This window comes from Sceloporus occidentalis, unplaced genomic scaffold, assembly GCF_023333645.1.
Source record: "Sceloporus occidentalis isolate IW3139 unplaced genomic scaffold, rSceOcc1.0.p SCAF_5, whole genome shotgun sequence".
NCBI lineage: Eukaryota > Metazoa > Chordata > Lepidosauria > Squamata > Phrynosomatidae > Sceloporus > Sceloporus occidentalis.
The window spans coordinates 183,194,722-183,215,871 of NW_028316985.1; the positions used below are offsets into that span (position 1 = coordinate 183,194,722).

The window sequence follows — 21,150 nt, forward strand, 5'->3', positions numbered from 1 at the left end:
CTTCCACAGAATTCAGAGCCAAAAACAAAAGAGGATGGGTTCCAAGCTGTTGTTTATTGGCTGCCTGCCACCCGCCACTACAGAAGAAAGTTTGCCATGAAACTCAAAGAGGGTTGATCTCCTTCTCTGAGGTGTAAATACATCCCTACTGTGCTGAAGCAATAGCAGGAGTGGCAAAATTTACAAACATGGGCTGGAATTCAGAACGAGATTTATAAATCTTCCCAACTGGACTTACATGTGCAGGAAATTACACTGAGCAGTTTCTTAACATCTGTATTCACCTAGGGCTGCTGTAATGTTACTAGGCATTGTTATCAGTTGCATAAAGGTGGAGTGATTGATGGGTCATGGCCCAATGTGCAATGGGCACCAATGTGCATCAAGGTGCTCCCTAATGCACATCCAGACACCAGATGGGAAGTGATGGAGAACAACAGAAGCACACTTGTGAGTACAAGTAAACAATGGCTTCAGTACAATGATGTGAGCTATCAAATTTTTCATCTATGGTAGATATATTGGAGGTAGAGCCAGTATGGTGTAGTGGTTTGAGTAATGGATTAAGACTCCGTGATACTTGTGTTCAAATCCCCCTCTCACCCATGGAAGCCAAGTGTGACTTTGCACATGTCACACATTCTCAGCCTCAGAGGAAGGCCATGACACATTTAATCTGAAGAATAAGAGGGTTGGACTAGAAATTTGGGGCACCACGTTTCAAATCTCTACTCAGTCATGCAAATACACTGGATGACCTTGGGCAAGTCACGGTCTTTCAACCGCAGAGATTGTCAATGGTGAACCCCATCTGAACAAATTTTGTCAGGAAAAACCCGTGATCACCTTAGGGCCACCATAAACCAGAAATTATTTGAAAACACATAAGCCACTTTGAAGCCTATGCTGGGAGAGAGGTGCGATACAAATTAATTAATTAAATCAATTGATAATATATAAAACAGTGGCAGCTGGTGGATCTGATGTCAATGGAAGCTGCGAATTCACTCTGGTGTTTAGTCTATCAAAGGTGCTGAATTTATTTGGGCAGGTAGGGTTGATACCTTCAAGAGTTGCTCTTGTTGTTAAGTGCCTTCAAGATGATTCTGGCTTATGACAATCCTATAGCAGGGTTTTCTTGGCAAGATTTCTTCAGAGGTGATTTGCCATTCCTGTCCTCTGAGGCTGAGAAAGTGTGATGTGCCCGCAGCCACCCTATGGGTTTCCATGGTTGAAGGAAAATTCAAACTCTGGTTTTGGAAAGTTCTAGGTCAGTACTCAGACCTCTATACAACAGTGTGTCTCAGAGAGCTTTCTTGGCCACATTTCTTCAGAATGGTTTGCCTTCCTGAGGCTGAGAGTGTGAGACTTGCCAAAGATCACCCATTAACATGTCACTGCTGAGTGGAGATTTGAATTCTCATCTCTCAGAGTCCTATCCAACAAATCACTGCACCACAATGGTGCAATAGTGAACCTGATGTTGCTGTTTTTGCTGTGTGCCTTCAAGTTGTTTCTGATTTATGGTGACCGTAAGGCAAACCTATCATGGGGTTTTCTGGGGCTGAGAGTGTGTGATTTGCCCAAGATCACCCAAACACTCATCTCCAGAGTCATGGTCCAACACTCAAACCACTACACCAAGCTGGCTGTACAAATGTTAAAAGAAGAATCTGCCATGCAAGCCACACCACAGTGGTTCATTGTGCTGACACAGGAGACACCAATTACTACTTCTAAAAAATCTCCTTGCTCAGGTGTGGATTTTAATAGGACACCAACAATGTTGGCTGTACCTGCCCTTGCACTGCCAAGGTCCAGCCATGGGCAGCTATAAGTGAGGATTCTAGGCTTGTTCCAAAAAAAATCTGGAACTTGATCCCTGAAATAAATAGAGTTCAGTCTTTCAAAGTCCACTAAGGGCTGACTTACCCTAAAGGCACCAGATCCTATATCACATTGGAAGCTAAGCAGGATCAGCCCTGGTTAGTGCTTAGATGGGGGCAGTGGTGTCACTAGGATTGGTGTCACCTGGTGCGGTAACTCATGGTGTCACATCCCTCATTGACCACTTCCCATCCCACACCATACAGAATCTGTAGTCATGTTTTTTTTGTAATAATGCTTGTCATTAATAATTCCCATAATAACACTGAGTGTCAAGGCAATAGTTATACCTTTAAATTACAATACAATGAGCACAGACTCAGTGCATTTATATGTACATAGTTTCATGTGGTTGAAATGAACATTTGATAAAAGATGTTTTAAAGAAAAATTTAAAACAATTTAAAACAATTAAAATCAAGAAAAATTAAAATTTAATTTTTAAATAAAACCCAATGTCTTTTCCCTCTCACCGAGCCTTGCCCCACTCTTCCCATATCTTCAGCATTTTAATAGGACACAGGTGAATGCCGCAGTCCATTTCTGCCCAAAGGCAGATTTTGAGGAGCAGTGATGTCATCCCATTTTAGGGTGTCACCTGGTGCAGTCTGCACCCCCCTAGTGACACCCCTGGATGGAGGACCACCAAAGAATATTGGGTGCTGTAAGCTATATTTCAGAGAAGGCAAGGGCAAGCCACCTCTGACTATACTTTGCCTGAGAAGATCCTGTGATATTCATAAGGTTACCATAAGTCAACAGGTGACATAACACATACACACACCCACATGTCCACACATAAGGCACACATGCACAAAAGAACAAATCTGCCCCTCCTTCTGGGTAACAGGGCATCCCTCCCTAGTTCACGTTCACCTGGAGCAGCTGTAGGATGAATCACCACAACATTACACACCAGCGTCATCCCATTGTGGCTGCTGTGGCCGAGATAAATCCGAGCGGTGCATTTCACGCCTCTGAGTCACCAAGGTCTGGAGTCCATTCCCAGGATGTGATGCACAACAACAATCAGCTTTCAGGAACCCAACACATTCTTCTAAAAATGTGGACTGCAAAAAAGAATATGTATATATGTTTATTTTTCAAGGACACCATGTTCTGATAGAAGCTTTGTTTTGCTGCCACGTTGGGCTTAGACTTCCCCAACCCACACTGTTGTTTCTTTTGCAACAAAAGTGGGACTCTGCTCTTGACTGGACCTCATTAATAATGGATCTCATTTTAAAAAATGGAAAGAGAGGGACATACAGAAACAGAGGCACTGTTCAAACCAAGTACAATTTTATGCAACTTTCTGGATCCTATTACAGTCTATCCCACTCCTACAACTGTATAAATATGCTTCATACCTCAGGCCTTAATATCACTAGGTACTGCTTCTGAAGAAGTAGGTTTATTGTCATGAAAGCACATGCAAAATTAAAACCACTTGGTCTAAAAGGTGCTGCAAGATTTCTTTATTTTTCTCTGCTCCCTTCATCCTTTTTATGCTATAAGAGACAAACAAGGCTTCTTCTTTGAAGTATACCTCTGCTAACAAAGCAGATGTATTCCCAGGCATTACTCCTTTAACATAAAATTTGGTGCCAGAGGCAAAAATAAAATGGAAGGAACAGGGTTTGGTTTCCATGGCACAAACATATTTTTATAAAACTTCAGTCCAAAACTAATCATATGGACATGTGAAATTTTTTAACTAAGGTTTGCCTATATGGGAAGGGGGCTTGCAAACCTCCTTCTCCTCCCCTTGTCTGTTACTGTTACCATCAAAAGGAAGGAGCATTGAAACCAACGACTTTGCCCTTCCAGGGTGAACTGAGTTGCTTGGATGGGCATCTGTTACCAATTTCGGAAGGCTCCACTTTGATTTGTTTTATGCCTGACAGTGTTTACTTTGCAACTGCCTATGGTGCCGCATATTTAAAAGCTAGGGGAATGTTAGGCAGTTTGGTAAGAGAAGTATTAGAAAAATGTTTTTGCTTTAGTTTGTCTGTTTTTACCTTTTGCCAGCTTGTGTTGGTACATCACCTAAGACTGGGAAGTGACAGCTGGCATTCTGTGTAACTCACCACAGCATGTTTTATGTAAGTCTGCCTATGTGGAGATAGTGCACAAATGTTAGTTAGTATAAAACAAAGCTTGGAAGAATTATAAGGAGTGGGGGGGATGCTTAATTAAAAAAATAGCTTAATAATTAGTTTTAAAAATTAGCTAAAATGTTGATTAGGATATTAGTTTAATTATTTGTGAAATAATTTAATGATGAAGGAGCTAGAAAGCAATAAATAATTTTACAGCATTCTCAGTCAGGTTCAGTCATGCAGAAACTGAACTTTCATACTGTAAGGTTGGGTGGCTGTGATCTTAAAACTATTGTTTCGATGAATAGATAGAATTTTGATAATATAGTTTAGCAAAATTTGGTTATGATTATGGTAACAACAAATTGGTGCTTCTGGCTTGAATCCTATTGGTTAGTCCCAACTAGAGTAGACCTACTGATCACCCCTTTGGCAAGGTGTAATGGCAGAGTTTGGACTGGTCCACACAGACCAATTCAGCACCATCTGAAAATGCATTGGAGGACCCCAGGTAACAGGAAGATGCTCCTGAAGTATCCTGGCCCTGGAGCTTTCATTTGGTAATTTCTTACATTTTTTCTTGAATGACCTACATTTTACGGTGCCTTACCCACCTTTGCAGTTAGGACATCTGGTCACCCTGAGACAGCTGTTCACACACAACTTCTTCTATGGCACCTGGCACTGGCACCACCACAGCAAGTTACTCGCCTGAGGTCAGAATGAGATGTACAACATCGAACCCATGGCTGGGCACCTCATTCTGATCTCATAATGAGAAACTTGCCACCGCCACCGTGGCATCAGGTGTTACAGTGGGATGCATTGTAAGTAGCCACCCAATGACGAAACAGAAGGCTCCAGGTCTTCTGGAAGGATCCAGAGCAATACATGAGTTTTTAAAAAGTTTTTAAAGGAGGGTATGTGGTAGATTTGGGGCTGAATTGGCCAAACGTCATCTGGACAGTTGGCACCAGAATCAGGGATGTTCAGACTCCCCATTGAGAGGAAAGGGAGAGAACGTTTTGTTTGGCCTGTGTGGACAACCCCCTGAATCCTGCTCCTGAGTGTTTATACAAAAAAATTGACAATTCATAGGAGTGACCAATGTTTCCTGTCTGAGTCATGGTCAGGAGGGAAAGATATCAGAAGCAAACTTCAGGGCCACACGTCTTACTGATAAAGCAGGCCGGCTCACCCTGAGATCCGGAACAGTGCGTAAAAAGAAAAACACAGAGGAGGAGTTCTACTCTATCAGGATGGGCAAATCATGAAGTATATACTGCCCATAATTCAAGGTCTATTTCCTTATCACCTAACAAATATCTCATTCATGAAATCAGGAAGGGCCAGGTATTTCTAACTACTGAGTCAGCTTGGGTCCAAGCTATCTCAGGGACCGCCTCCTCCCGTACAATCCTCCCCGCGCTCTCCGGTCCTCTGGGAAGAACTTACTGCAGCCTCTAAAATCTAGGCTTGCAGCGACCTCCCAGAGGGCATTCTCTGCTGTCGCCCCCAAACTCTGGAACGACCTGCCAGATGAGATCCGTCAGTTGACATCATTAGACAGCTTTAAAAAAGCTGTCAAGACGGATCTCTTCCGGCAGGCCTTTCCAGATTAACCATCCCGGCCCAGGTTCCCTGATTCCCTCATTCCTCCCGTGGCCCCATCTTAGTGATGGTTGAGGATCAACAGAGGGATATCAGGGGTTTCAGTTTTTAATTGTTGTTTTTATGCTTTGATATTGTGTTTTTAATATGTTATACTGTTTAATACTGTCTTAAGGGGGGGAGGGATAAAGTGTTTTTAATTGTTGTATTTTATATTTTACTGTTGTCAACCTCCCGGATTGGTTTCCCATAGGGCAGTATACAAATAATAATAATTATTATTATTATTATTATTATTATTATTACTGGAGTTTGGGAATGTCACATCTTTGGATTGCAGACCAGACTGATGGACCAAGAGCTGGTCTACATTGGTCGCTTGATCCAGTAGGATGATATGGAGGCACAGGGAGAGGGCCAGGTATGCCATCCCCTGCAGCCCTGCCCCTCACTCTGAGTGCCACTGGGAGTGACTCCCCTCCTAGACCACATAACTGGACTTCTCTGGGCATCCAGCCATGCAAGGGCAAGATTGCTGCCAGTGATGTCTGCAGGAGGCTTCCAGATATGTGGTCTAAGAGTGGGGGATTTTAGGCTGCATAAGTTTAGATCAAGGGAAGTCATAGTACCATTCTATTCTGTTTTGGTCAGGCCTCACCTGGAAGACTGTGTCCAGTTTTGGGCACCACAACTCATGAAGGATGTGTACAAGATGAAGCGTGTCCAGAGGAGGATATCCAAAATGGTGAAAGGTCTGGAAACCACCGAGACCTATGAGAAGCAGCTTCAAGAACTGGATATGTTTAGCCTTGAGAAAAGAAGGCTAAGAGGGGACATGATAGCCATGTTTAAATATTTGAAAGGATGTCATATTAAGTATGGAGCAAGCTTGTTTTCTGCTGCTCCAGAGACTAATGTGGAGCAGTGGATGCAAGCTACAGGGGAAAAGATTCCACCTAAACATTAGGAAGAACTTCCTGACCAAAAAAAAGCTGTTTGAGCGTGGACCATGCTGTCTCAGAGATTAGTGGAATCTCCTTCTTTGGAGGTTTTTAAACAGAGGCTGTATGGCCATATGTCTGGACTGCTTTGATTGTGTCTTCTTGCATGGCAGAATGGGATTGGACTGGATGACCAACCCTTGATGTCTCTTCCAACTCTATGATACTTTGTTTCTAGGTAGGGCCTTCTCAATGTTTGCCCAAAGGTTCTGGAACTCTGTTCCCAAGGCATCCAAAATGGCTGCTTCCTTAATGTCCTTCCACTAGCAAGAAAAGCTTGTTTAATTCTGACAGGCTTTTAGAATTTCAGTTTATTTAAAGAAAGTCACCAACAATCCTGTATGAATTGTGATGCTAAGTAACTTTACATATACCTCGCTACGTCGCAGAGGCACTAAGAAACCCCTTTACTGAATTGCAGAGAGGCATAACAGGACACTGGCAAGAGCACCCAATGGACATCAGGACTGATGTACATCGGCACCCAGTTCACATCACTGTGCCATGCGCATCAGTCTGCAATGCACTTCGGCCACTTTGCTGGCTCTGCTACATAGTAACATAACAGCATCCCTCTACTGGATAAGGACATTATGCAACTGTGCAATTCTAATTCCCGCAGACGTAAGTCCTCTTGCAAAGACGTAAAGTCCCAACCAGATTCTGGCAATGGCTTTTAAGAGGGTGCTGTATTGTTTTTATTACACTGCTTTGAACTTTTGTAGTGTGTATGTTTTAAATTGTGTTAATACTGTGAATAGTTTAGTTTTGTTTTAATGTTGACCTTTGAATGTTTTTAGCTATATACTACTTGTTTTAAAAGGGCCAGAGTGCTGTAGTGATGTGGGTGTTGGACTATGACTCTGGAGACCAAGGTTCAAATCCCCGCTGAGCCATGGAAGCCCACTGGGTTACCTTGGGCAGGTCACATTCTCTCAGCCTCGGAGGAAAGCCATGGCAAAATTCCTCTGAACAAATCTTGCCAAGAAAACCCTATCATAGGTTTGCTTTAGGGTTGCCATAAGTCTTAAATGACTTGAGGGCACACAACACCAAAAAACGTGTTTTAAACTGTAAGCTACTTTGAGTCCCAGAGAAAGTGGTGTCATCATCATCATCATCATCATCATCTAAAGTGCCATCCTGGACAGGCTACTTGAGTGGCACAATCCAGATGCCAACACTGTCAACAATTTCATTGCTACTTGTGGCATTGGACCCCTCCACAGCCACCATTGGCAGTATTAATGCTGAATCCTGGAGCCACATCCCAACCCTTACAAACCTGTTTAAGATCTTCAGTAACTAGGGCTGCATGTGCACTGCAGGAATAATGCAGTTTGGCACTGCTTTAACTGCCATGGTTCCATCCTATCCTATGGAATCTTGGGATCTGTAGTTTGTTATGGTATCAGAGCTCTCTGACAGAGAAGGGTAAATATCTTGCAAAACTACAAACCCTAGGATTCCATAACATTGAGCTGCGGGCAATTAAAGCAGGGCCAAACTGTTTTATTTATTAATTGCAAATGCAGCCAAAGGTTTATTCAGTTCCTGTCATTCTTTGCGTCGAACTGGAGCAGGAGTGGAAATGATTTTGTCCTTCCAGGCACTGCTGAAATACAATTCCAATGATAGCCCCAACCAGCATACTGAGAAATACTGGGAGTTGCAGTCCAAAAACATTTGGTGAACCACATAGTTCTCATTCCTGGAGTACTGCCTCTTTCCAATAACAAAAGCTCAAGAAAATTACCTTTTGGACTACACTTCCCTGAATCCCAAAGGGGCCATGCTAGCTGGGGAAGTTCTGGCAATTGCAGTCAGAAAATGTAGCTTTTCCAAGCTGTTCTCATTTGTGGGTTGACATATTTGGTCAGTTGTAACATGTGGGTAAAGAATTAATTTGTTGTTGTTGTGTGCCTTGAAGTCATTTCTGACTTATGGCAACCCTAAGGCTAATCATAGGGTCTCCTTGGCAAGTTTCTTCAGAGGGTTTTTGCCATTGCCATCCTCTGAGGCTGAGAAAGTGTGACTTAGACTCTCTCCAGTGGATTTCATGGATGATCAGGAATTGAACCCTGGTCTCCAGAGTCAAAGTCCAACACTTAAACCATTGCACTATGCTGGCTCTCCAAGAATGAATTACATGAAGCCTTTTTATAAAACTGTCTCTCTAAATACTATCACAGCTTACTGCTTCTGCTTACACAAGCTTGTTTGTTCTGCTAAATGTATGCTCTTTAGGGGATCCGATCCTCTTAGCCAAATATGTGAGAAGTGTTGTTAACACGCCAATGCTCATTGCATCACTCACGGTCACTTCTTCTAAAGTGCCCATTCATTGCGGTGGCTGCAGAGGACTTCCCATTCTAATAAAAACAAACAGCGGACATGCCCCAGAGCCATGTTCTTTAGGTTATAGAGGAAAGAAGAGGCCTTCCTTTTTATTCCCTGCCAGTGTCCATGCTGGCATGTTCTGGGAGTTCAAGTCCAAAAAAGAAACTTTATCAGGTTCATACCCTCCAACTGTCCCGATTTGGCAGAGACAATCCTGATTAATCCTCTGCTGTCCCACTTTTTCGGCTGCTTTTAAAGTGTCCCTGTTTGTATCTCTTCTCTTCCCACTTTCACCTTTGTTCTCAGCTTCTCTTCGATTGCTGCAAACTGAGTTCAAAAATGCAAAAGTAGTTTGCCCTCAATTAACTCAGCAGGGAAAGAAGAGAGGAGAGAGTGGGCTCTTAGCCTTCCCAGTAGGCTCAATCAAAAGCAAACTGCTGCACCACCTTGTAGCTTGTGGGTTCTTCCTTACTGATAACTTTTGCCATTTTGGCCACACTCTGATGTTGTCTGGTCACTGGCATCCTGGCTTTAATATCTGAAACTTCAGAGAGTATGGAGTTTTATTTCTGAGAAATGGGACCAAAAGTTGGGTAAAACCCATCTGACCGGGTAATATGGCAACCCACACCTCCTTGCTGGCCTTTAAGGAACTCCCCCCCCCCCCCCCCGGCCAGAGCTGAGCCACTGAAGCTAGGGTTGGTACATCAAGAAGGTTTAAAAGGCTGCATCTACACTGCAGAATTAAGGCAGATACCACTTTTGCTGCCATGGCACAGTGTTGTTGAATCCTGGGATTTGTAGCTCTATGAGCTATTTAGCCTTCTCTGTCAAGAGAGCTGTGGTGCCGCAACAAACTACAAATCTCTTGGTGTCTACTGGGATTTGGCTCTGCAAACTCCTGTGGTTACCAAAATCTGTGGATGCTCAAGTCCCATTAAATACAATGGCATAGTAAAACGGTGTCCCTTGTATAAAATTGCAAAATCAAGGTTTGCTTTTTGGAATTTATATTTTTTAAAAATATTTTCAAACCATGGGTGGTTGAGTCCGTGGATAAAGGATCCATGGATACAGAAGGCAGACTGTATATTGTTATTTAGTAACAGCTGTAGGAGAACGGCAAAGAGGAGTCAGGTGCTGTCTGAATTTGCCAAAATAATCCAGGGGCAACACAGAATATTCTGACCCCAAAGATGCCCTAACCTCCTCCCTTTACCTTTGGCCCTCTGTTCCAACTCGGGGTGGCTGTTGGCACATGCATCTGCCTAGCATGGCCTCCACTGGCAAAAGTCATTTGCTTTTCAGGTCAAAACAAGGTGCCAAGCCTTGTTCTAACCTTGAAGTAAGTGAGTTTCCAGGTGGTGCAGCAGGACGTTTCAAGCAAACAGCTGCCCATCATCAGAATGGAAGATCTGGAGCAACTGGAGAGATATTTAAATCCATGTCAAGCATGTTATACAGTGGTTTTGGCTCATCATCCAGACTCTTTGCATCAGACTTTGGGATTGGGCCCTATGTCATCCAGACTCCCCTCCAAAAAGGCAGTAGGAGTCCGTTTTGTTTGGCCATTGTAGGTACTTTTGAGAAACAGGAAAGGACTGACTGGCTCTGTAAAAATATGCAACTATAACAGTAATTAGTAGGGGGCTTGGATCTATCTCTGTAACTAGTTACGTTTAAAAGTAATTTTCAAGATCTGTGAAAAGTGTGATTCCAGCAGAGCAAATGAACTGCTAATGGCCACAGTCGGGAGGGAAAATCAGAAGCACATTATTCAACCTCCCTTTAATGATAAGTCACGGCTATTTTTTGTAGCCCATTGTGGCCAAATCAAATATTTGGGAGCTACATTTGCACCAGTTAAATTAAGATTAAAGACGGATCTGTGCATTAAAGGAGTTGGGTTTTGCTTGTTTATTCAAGAGATGGACTTGATTCAAAGTGCACTGCAAAGATTATTTGCTACATATAGTGTATGAAACACAAACATGAATCTTTCTTCTGTGGAGGGTAAAACTGAGGAATGGCCAAGTAAGGGCAAGGATTCACATGGGAAGGCCAAAATGTTTGCCCAGCAAATCCATTTATCCCCCAGCCAGGATAAACAAATGATACTGCGTATTCACAACTGAGAAACTGTGCAAAGAAATGTACTTGCTGACTGTCCCAGACAGAGAGAAAAATCCATATAGATCTTATATAATGATTTCCCATGCCACTGGCTGGCTGGTTGACTGATGGCTTCCTTTCCTAGACTACTGCAGTTGCATCAGCAGCAGAGACATCAGCTGTGTCCCCACTGATGGGAAAATCCAGTTTACTGTCATGGCTTCCAGATCCACAAGGTGGACAATCTGTCCTCACAACTGACACAAACAATAGGCTGATATCAGCAGCACTGTTCTCACACTCCCCAGGCAACAGACATCCTATTGAGTGTCAGTGCGCTCTACTGATAGTATTGTTGTGCTGATGTGCACTTGTGTGATCAATCTGCATGTCTACAAAAGCAATGATGATAGAACTGTGCAAACTTGGAAGCGAAAGTTAAAGTGTGAAGTCAAAAGCTTTCACAGCTGGCATTCATAGTTTTTTGTGGGGTTTTCAGATTATGTGGCTGTGTTCTAGAAGAGTTTATTCCTGATGTTTCTCCAGCATCTGTGGCTGGCATCTTCAGATAATTTCTCTGTAGGTGCCAGCCATAGATGCTGGCAAAACGGCAGGAATAAACTCTTCCAGAACATGGCCACATAGCCCGAAAAATCCACAAAAAGACTGTGAAAGTGAATGTCCTTTTGCTTTTATGTTTACCCTGTTCTAGCACCATTCCTTTTGCAGACATGCAAATCGATCATATGTGCACATTAGCACAACAATATCATCAGTACAGCACACCAATGCTCAATAGGATGGCCGTTGCCAGAGGAGTGTGAGGGCAGTGGCAGGGAATTCCTCCATGTAGATACCACCAGCACCTTAAAGCTGAGAAGGAAGAGATGTTCAGGTGGCAGTTGTGGAATTTACATCTTTCCACTTGGCTCAGAAAAGGGCCACATGATCAGTGCCAGAGCATCTGCTTTGCATGCAGATTTAATCCCTGTACTTTGATTATTCCACACATTGTTTTGTGATATTAGTAACACTGCAGCCACTGACGAAGACCTTATGTCGAAAAGCATTCGGCTGGTGACTATACTGGAGTGGAATCACAGAACATTCTGCCTGAAAACTGTACTTGAGTGTAACCACAGAACAGTCAAGTCTCTGGATACAGGGTTGGTTCTTCAAGGACTTTTATAATTACAGCTTCTGATTATCATTTCTTAAAGATCACAGGACCTTGGTCCATATTTTATGCATTCAGTGCTTCTTTTATGGATGTTGTAATTTTTATGCTACTTGATTTTGTTTTGTGATATTTAAACAGCAGATAAATAAATAAATAAATAAATCTCTGAAGATGCCAGCCACAAATGCTGGCAAAACATCAGGAACAAACTCTTCTAGAACATGACCACATAGCCCAAAAAACCCACAAAAAACTATGGATGCTAGCCATGAAAGCCTTCAACTTCATGGCAGATAAATACTTTGGATATCATCCATACAGATTGTGTTAGCTTTCAAAAATATCTTAACCCCCCCCCCTTTCTTTTTCTTTTTCTCCTAGTCACATTAGGTGCTCCTCTTTGTTCTTATTCTTCTTCCTCCCTTGCCATCTTGACACCTTGATGTTGATGTTGCTTGGCACATGGGTACCATTTTTCATCTGTGAAATATTGGATCATGTGTGGTCATTACTTTTATCCCCCTGCCCCAGCACCGATTTACAGCCCTTTCTCTCATGAAGAGGTTTGTGTGGCAATGCAAAGTAAATGAATAGGCAAACCCACAGACCATGTCGACTGATGCCATTTGCCCTAAACTGGATTAGTTCCCTTGACATCAGGCACAGGTAAGGTTGGCTTAAATGGATCATGGATGACTGTGGTAAGCTTGCCTTCTCCTGTGGTTTCCTTGGTTTGGGAGGACGCACAGCTCAAGCACATATGATCCTGGAGAATCTGAAAATGGGTGGGCAGATACGGAAACAGTTTCTTCTGCTGAAAGGCTGGATTAAAAGGGCGAGAGGTTAAACACAGCAGCAGCGAGAAACTAATTAAAGCATCTTGGCTCATGCAGTTGAGGGCCAAGTGACGGCTCATGTTGGACATTGGCCACAAGGCCCAGGCAGAAACCTGCAAAGTTGCCTTCAGAGAGGTTTTTCAGACATGGGATTACATAAAATTGGGCCTATTTTGTAATTTCATACGACGATGGTAGGCAAACAGACACTCTGAATTGCTTGATATTTTTGTAAAAAGTGACGTAAGTCACAAAACTAGCTAGGGAATCCTGAGAGATGTAATCTAAGTTTTAAAAGCTCTATGATTGAAATATGGGATTAGATAGAAAAGGTGATTTTTATACTTTTATGAGACCCAATATTTCTCTCCCCTCCCCTTTCTCTCTGGCTGTTGCCACACTGCAGAATTCTTGCAGTTTGACACCACTTTAACTGTCATGGCTCCATTCTATGGAATCTTGGGATTTGTAGTTTGTTGTGGCACCAGAGCATTCTGACAGAGATGGCTAAATAGCTCACAAAACTACAAATCCCAGAATTCCATAGCATGGAGCCACACCATTTAAAGTGATTTCAAACTGCATTAATTCTGCAGTTTAAGTGCAGCCTCTGTCCCCCACTGTCTCCTTCCTTCCTTCCTTTCTCTAAGAACTTTATCGCACCCGTTTTTTTCACCATTACGGGTACGGAAAGAGGACGCTCGTGTGCACGTGTGACTGGCCAAAAATGGATTTTAGCGCACACCAAAGCATCCTCCAAAAGGCCCTGTTCCGTCCCCCGGTGCCAAGTTCAGTGCTGAGGCGCGTGAAATGTTCTGGTTTGAAGTTTTCTGACCGAGGAAAATGGCACCCGTCAGCACTGAATGGGACGTCTTGGCACCAGGGGACAGAACAGGGCTTTTTGGAGGACGCTTTGGTGTGCGATAAAATCAGTTTTTGGCCGGTTGCACGGCACACGAGTGTCCTCTTTCCGTACCTGTAATGGTGAAAAAAAACAGGTGCGATAAAGTTCTAAATTAGCCACAGTCTGGTTCACATTCTGAAAAGCAGAATCTCAGCCTGAAATAAGTATTATATGGAGGGAAGGAAAGAGAGAAGTCTGGGATGGTGGAATGGAAACATGCAGGCTAAATGAGAAAAGGACAAACATTCCAGATAGATGGATTGCTCTCAATTACAGAGCCTTAATGGAATCAATCCCTTCATTTCCCTGATCACCCCAGAGCTAAATGATCAAACCCTATTGATGTTTCACCACCAAAAATAGTTCATCAAAATGTCAGCCGTGCAAACATCCCTCCAGTGTGCCAGCTGCATCTACAGAGAGGCAGAAAGAGCTGCAGGGAATTTTGGAACAACCTTAAACTTATGAGCCCAGAAGAGGTATCCCCAGTCTAAAGAAGATCAACTATTTGAGGCTAATCTTCTCTGAGTAGATTCCTTCTATTATATGTGCAGCTGTAAGGCCTTGTGTATTAATACATGTAGTGCGCCATGAAACCTTTATCTCTCTTCATACCTCTTCTAATGGATTGGAATTTGCAAATATGGCTCAGTTCAGCTATTTCACTTTCTAGTCATCCTCTGCAATTTTCTTCTTCTTCAAGAACTGCCACTTGTAAGTCCCATCTTGTATGTTCATCAAAGCCATATACCCACCAGCGGTAGCTAGGTAGGTCAATAGGCATTTTAAAGCTTGTCTTCCCAATTTGGGACCCAAGATAACAAAGGTGTTTTGAGGTCTTGAGGTGGCATATACACTGTAGAACGAATGCAGTTTGACACTGCTTTAACTATAATGGCTGAAGGCTATAAAATTCTGGGATTTTAAAAATATATATTTTTATTCAAGTTTCACACCATATACAACATCACAAACACACAGTCTGATAAACACAGTAAAACTATGCAGAACACTTAATACTTCCTTTCCTCTTACCCAAGGTACCTTCTTGTATTATATTCTACTTTTAATTTTCTGCAAGAAAAGAAATATATGTCCCACTATCCCATCACATTCCCACTTATTCTCTTATATTTTCTTACTGTATGAAGTTAAAGAGATTTTAAAATAAAGTACCAAACTAATAATTATATACTTCAATCTTATAACATTATCCGACTACCCTAATGCCTTAAACCGTAATAGTCATTATTTCTGAAGTTATATTTAATTTAAATAACTGATCAGTTCATATTAAATTTAAATAGGATATAATCTCTCCTCATTCTTTTTCAAATCTTTCTTTTGGTGCATTTGAGATTTGCAATTTTGTCAGCTATTTAGCCTTCTCAGAGAGTTCATGTGCCACAACAAACTACAAACTGTAGGATTCCCAGGATTTCATAGGATGGAGCCATGGCATTTAAAGCAGTGTCAAACTGCATTCGTTCTGCAGTGTAGCAGCAGCTCAAGAAATTTAGCAAGCAAAGCTCTGAAGTTTCAAGTTCCCAATCCTGGCTTACATCTCACTAGCTATTTCAGCTAGACTGCTTACCCATCTTTTGCTTCAGGTCTATTATTATTCCCAATGCGTTGACATGATAAAAGCAAAAATAAAACAAAGTTTGACATTGGCCCTTGCTACGAAGTGACAAAGGAACAGCGTACTCAGGCAGAAAGCATTGTCTGGGTAAGTGCCCTGTGTCAGCAAGCTAGCCTTTTCTATCACTGCGTTCTGGTCATGTGAATATATACAGAAAAGCCTACGGCAGCAACACAAAGAGGAGAAACAAACCCTCGCACTCGTAGCTTGGGGGCCTTGGTCCTGCTGACTCTGTCTCCTGAATTATATCTAAACAAGCAAATGTAAATTCAGGCCAGCACAGAACAGCCCCCTGGCTTCTGGGACAAAGTAAAGGCACAGGGACCTACCCTCCAACATTTCAGACATGAAAACTGGGATGCATGTTGCTTGGCCACATTAGAGTGCGGTCTGACAGCAGATGTTACTAATGAGGAAGAACACATGAGCTAGGAGAGGCTACAGCGGCTTGCTTTTGCATGAGTCTACTGGGAAGAGCAAGATTCTGCCACTCTTCTCCTCTCCTTTCCCCAATGCTAAGTTAACTGAGTGAAAAAGTGAGACCACAAAGGATTAGAGGCAACTGATTTGGCAGAGTTTTGGAAGGATGAGGATATCCATATCAAATCTGCCACTTCTGGATGTGGCGATTCACCTTTATTTCCCCACCTTTGTGGGAAGGTTCTGAGGGGTCTGGAGCTGAGGGCTGCAAAAAAGGAGTGGCCCCACATGGTGGTCCACACTTTTCCCCTTGTCTAGATGACTATCTTGCCCTGCCCAAACACTGAGATCCTCATTACAAGCCTTTTTTCCCTGACATTTGAGGTATGGTAGGTGACCATGGAGGAGCTACGTAAATTCAGCCTAGACAAGGAGGAAATCGAAATAGTCAAAGAGTTCCCATACCTTAGATCAAACCTTGATCAGAATGGGGATTGCAAAGATGCATAACAGGACACTGGCAAGAGTGTTCAAATGTGCATTGGCCTCTATCAGTGTGCATCAGCACTCCCTAGCTGGGATCCGCAATGAGACCGATGAGCATTGATTCCAACGTATACTGCTCTCTTTGTTGGTTTCAAGGTCTTTGATAATCTTGGGGCACATCCAGGCAGTTTGAAAAGTCCCAGATTTCCCCCCTGTTCTTTCCCGGTTTTATTACACTGGGTTAAAATGACCCGACTTGGGGAGCTGGTGTAAAAAGTCGCTGATCATACCGGGAGCTGGCAGAACATATTCTGCAATAAACAAAATATATACGTCTCACCAAAATAAAAATCAGAAAGAACAGGAACAAAATCTGGTGCTTTCTGTACTTTTTAATTGGTCAGATGTGCACTTTGTTGCCCTGCTCTGGACGCACTGCAGCTTGTCCATATCCTTCTGAAATTGTGGTGCCCAGAACAGGACACAGGATTTCTAGTGAAGTCTGACCAATGCAGAATGCGTTGGCACTACCTCTTGTTGTGTCCCTTCAAGACATTTCTGCTTCATGTCTTATGGCGGCCCATAAGATCTATATCATGTGGGGGGTTTTGGGAGGGGAGGCAAGATTTGTTCAGAGGAGGTTTGCCATTGCCTTTTCCTGAGGCTGTGAGTGTGTGACTTGCTCAAGGTTACCTAGTGCATTTCATGCCCAAACTGGAAATCAAACCCAGGTCTCCAGAGTCATAGCCCAATAATGAAACCACTGCACCATGCTGTACTATTACTTCCTTTGATTTGCTAGGTAGGCCCAACACCCAACAATAATAATAGTTTTTATTTCTACCCCGCCTCTCCTCAAGGCCCAAGGCAGGGTACAACATGTAGGGCTGGAATAGGTAAGAATTTATCACTCCCTGCAACCAGGATGGCTCCATCCCTGCTGTCTTTCCGGCGGCAGGTAAAGACGTTTTTATGCCGCCAGGCTTTCGCATGACATGGATGCTTGCTTTGTTTTTGTTTTAAAGAGTTTTAAACTTCAAATTTTAATAATGTAATGTTTTAATTGTTTAATTGTTTTTTAGACTTGTATTTTGTATGTTTTATATTAGTGTTTGAACTTGGACAGTTTTAGATTTGTAAGCCGCCTTGAGTCCCTGTAGGGCTGGAATAGGTAAGGCGGGCTATAAATAATAATCATCATCATCATCCTTTAGTTGCATTTGAAAGGACTTACTTTGGGGAATGCCCCTCTGTTGCCTGAGCAGGGGATTCCCACACACAACAATAATAAAACTCTCCTTAAGGCTACTAGACTGTGCAATATTTTGGCTCAGACTCTCCCATTGCTCACACATTCCTGAGGTCAAAAGCCAATTTCTGAAATACAGTACGCCTAAAGTGCCTGCGTCTTCTTTCGCACAACCCAGTTAAATTGGACGCTTGAGAATGGAGCTGCTTAAAGTCCTGCTGGTTTTCTGGCCTCTTACTCCAAATGCCAGATTACCTGTGTCAAAATCTCTAGAGAATATGTGAGCTCTGCATTTGAAATGAATTATGCAACACCACTCTGGGTTTGTTTTTCCATCTACATGGAGAGTTCCCCCCACCTCTATCAGATATAAAATGTTGAGTGGGGCAGACAGTTCTTTTCTGGATCAGGTGCTTCTAAGAAAAGCTTCAAAAAGAAATTGGGAGTGGCATGCTACCCTAAGCATAAACCACTTATGGCTTCTGTATCCATGAATCTTTTCCAGATTTTAGTCCAAACTTTAAAGCAGCAATGCAAGGTGCTGAATAATTTCCCCTAAATAAGTTCAACACTTTGCATAGCACTGTTGAAGTTCAAACTAGAGCGGATTCACTACTCCGTCGGCATGAGAACCATCAGCCCTTAGGACCCCAGTATATAGGACTTTATCACACGGGGACAATTGGAAGTATAAACGGGGATTGTCCCATGAAAACCATGCATTTGCAATTAAGATTTTCACATGGCAGCACAATTAAATGGACATTATCCCAGGAATATAATAATAATAATAGAATTTATATTCCCAAGATAATGGCCATTTAATTGTGTGAAAATCTTAATTGCAAATGCATAGTTTTTGCTGGATTATATCCGTTTGTGCTTAGAATTCTCCGCATGTGATAAAGTTCATTCATGGGAAAAGCCCGAAAATGCTTTCTTGCTGTTTATTGCCTGGTTGTTCCCTGGTTATTTCTGGGATAATGGCTCTTTTATCGCGCTGTGTGTGAAAAACTTAATTGCGATGTAATAGTAATTGCATGATTTTCACGGGATAAACCCTGTTTAAACTTCCAATTTTCCTTCCACATGATAAAGTCCTATGTCTGTGTGTGGTCATGCCTTCAAGTTGCCTCTTGAGTCTTGACTTATGGCGACACCATGAATTTCATAAGGTTTTCTTAGGCAAGGATTATTCAGAGATGATTTTTACCAGTTCCTTCCTTTAAGGCTGCATCCGTACTGGAGAAATAACCCAGTTTAGCACAGCTTTAAGTGTCCTGGCTCAAAGCTATGGAATTCTGGGAGTTGGAGTTTATTGTGGGTCCCAGAGCGGGCCAACAACAAACGCCAACTCCCAGAATTCCATAGCCTTGAGCCAGGGCAGTTAAAAGCTGTGCCAAACTGGGTTATTTCTTCAGTGCGGATGCAGCCTAAAATAGTTTACGGTCCAAAACACACTGCAGAAATAATCCAGTCTGAGACCGTGTAAACCACCCTGCCTCAGTGCTAGGGAATCCTGGGAATTGTAGTTTGTTTTGGCACCAGAGCTCTCTCTGACAACTAAGTGTCTCACAAAACTACAGTTCCCAGAATTCCCTAGCATCGAACCAGGGCAGTTAAAGCAATCCTAAAAGCTGTATATTGTGTTGGGCCTAGGTCTGTAGCTTTCTTAGTCTCACAAAAACTACAAATCCCAGCATTCTGTGCGATGGAGCAATGACAGGTAAGTAAAAGGGTGTCAAAAAGTGCATCATTTCTGAAGTATAGATGGGCCCCCTGTTTCGATTTTTAGACATAAATAATTGAATGATGTGAGAACCTGGACGAAAAAAGGGACTTAAATCTGGATTGATAGGTGTTTAAAGAAACTAGCATCTCCCCTCAGCTTCTGGCGCATGCGCAGTAAGGGACAACGAAGCCGCGACATGACTATGCCCTAAGATAGGCGGAGCTTGTGGGCGGGAGAGGCCAAAAAGGCATGAAAGAGAGGGGCGGAGTGTTCTACATCCGGGCACTTTTCCCGCTGTTGTGTATGTGTGTGCATATGTGTCTCTCTGTCTCGCTGGTAGTGAGTGGCGTTCCTCGCTGTGAAGCGGCTCCCAACGTTCGAAGCCCCCCGTGACCCTTCCGCCGAGCAGCAGCAGCATTTTCCCTGGGTGAGCAAATAGTCCTTTGCACCCCTTTAATTTTAATTTTAGTCTTTCTCTTTTTGTGAGTGTTGATGGTTGGAGAAATGGAGAAAAGACCCAATGCTCCCCATTTGTTAAGAACAAAAATCTGGGTCCAGTCTGTTGAGTTTAAATGGACCCCCCTTTTTTTTTGCAAATAGAGGGAGCCCCCCCAAAATAATTAATTTGATTTTTTAAAAGATACAATTTTGCAAGTGGCTGCTGCTTCTGCTGCTTCTGCATTTGCACAGACCTCCTCCGTAGGAATTGCAACAAGGAGAGAAAAGGGGGGCTGCTAGCCCTATTGTGTCTCCCCAAAATATACCTATTTTTGGGGGTGCAGTTCAGAAAAATAAGATGCAAGGATAGCATGCAGCCTCTCCCCCTTCAATGCCCCTAAATGGCTGTTCTGCCTGGAATCTCTTTGGTGCCAGACAATGATTGGGGAGGGATTAAATATTTTTAAAAAGCAAAATAAAGTGGCTGTTTTATTTGGGGGGGCTGTTGCTTCAAAATGGGGGTCCCTTTGGTCTGGAAGGGGTTTCTGAGGACTTTGGTGGGTGCTCTTTTCCGCAGCAGTCTTCCAGTTAAACATTGGGGGGGGGCATGAAAGTATAATGGGGGAAACTCTGAGGGGAAGCCTTGTTGTTTTGGGGGGGGGGGGTCCATGGGGGAACTTTGCTTTTGGGGTGCTCCATGGGGAAGGCTTGTTGTTTTGGGGGCTTCATGGGGAAGCCCTATTGTTCTGGGGTTTCTAAGGGGAAACCCTGCTTTTGTGGGGGGCTCCATGGGGAAGCCTCGTTTTGGGGTCTCTATGGGGAAACCCTGCTTTTGGGGTGCTCCATGGGGGAGCATTATTGTTTTGTGGGAGGGCTCCATGCAGGAAGACCTGCTTTGGGGGGGATCTATGGGAAAGCCCTATTGTTTTGGGGAGGGGCTCCATGGAAAAGCCCTATTGTTTTGGGGGGATTCATGGGGAAACCTTGTTGTTTTGGGGGGACTCCATGAGAAAGCCCTATTGATTTGGGGGGGCTCCATGCAGGAAGCCATGTTTTGGGGGGCTCTATGGGGAAACTGTTGTGTTTTGGGGGGCTCTATGGGCAAGCCCTGTTATTTAGGGAAGGCTCCATGGGGCAGCCCTGTTGTGGTTTTTTTGGGGGGGTCCATGAAGCAAAGTGGGGAACAGTTTGCCTTCTGTGGGGATAAATA

General features: G+C 43.1%; 1 protein-coding gene across 1 annotated transcript in view; it reads left to right on the forward strand.

The window, feature by feature from the left end:
* Positions 1-19,808: 19,808 nt before the first annotated feature.
* LOC149313254 (RING finger protein 24) overlaps positions 19,809-21,150 on the forward strand; it is a 72,850-nt gene continuing 71,508 nt past the window's right edge. Inside the window, exon 1 of the mRNA XM_089526361.1 lies at positions 19,809-19,929. The gene's annotated coding sequence lies outside the window, so the exon portion shown is untranslated. The remainder of the gene's footprint in view (positions 19,930-21,150) is intronic.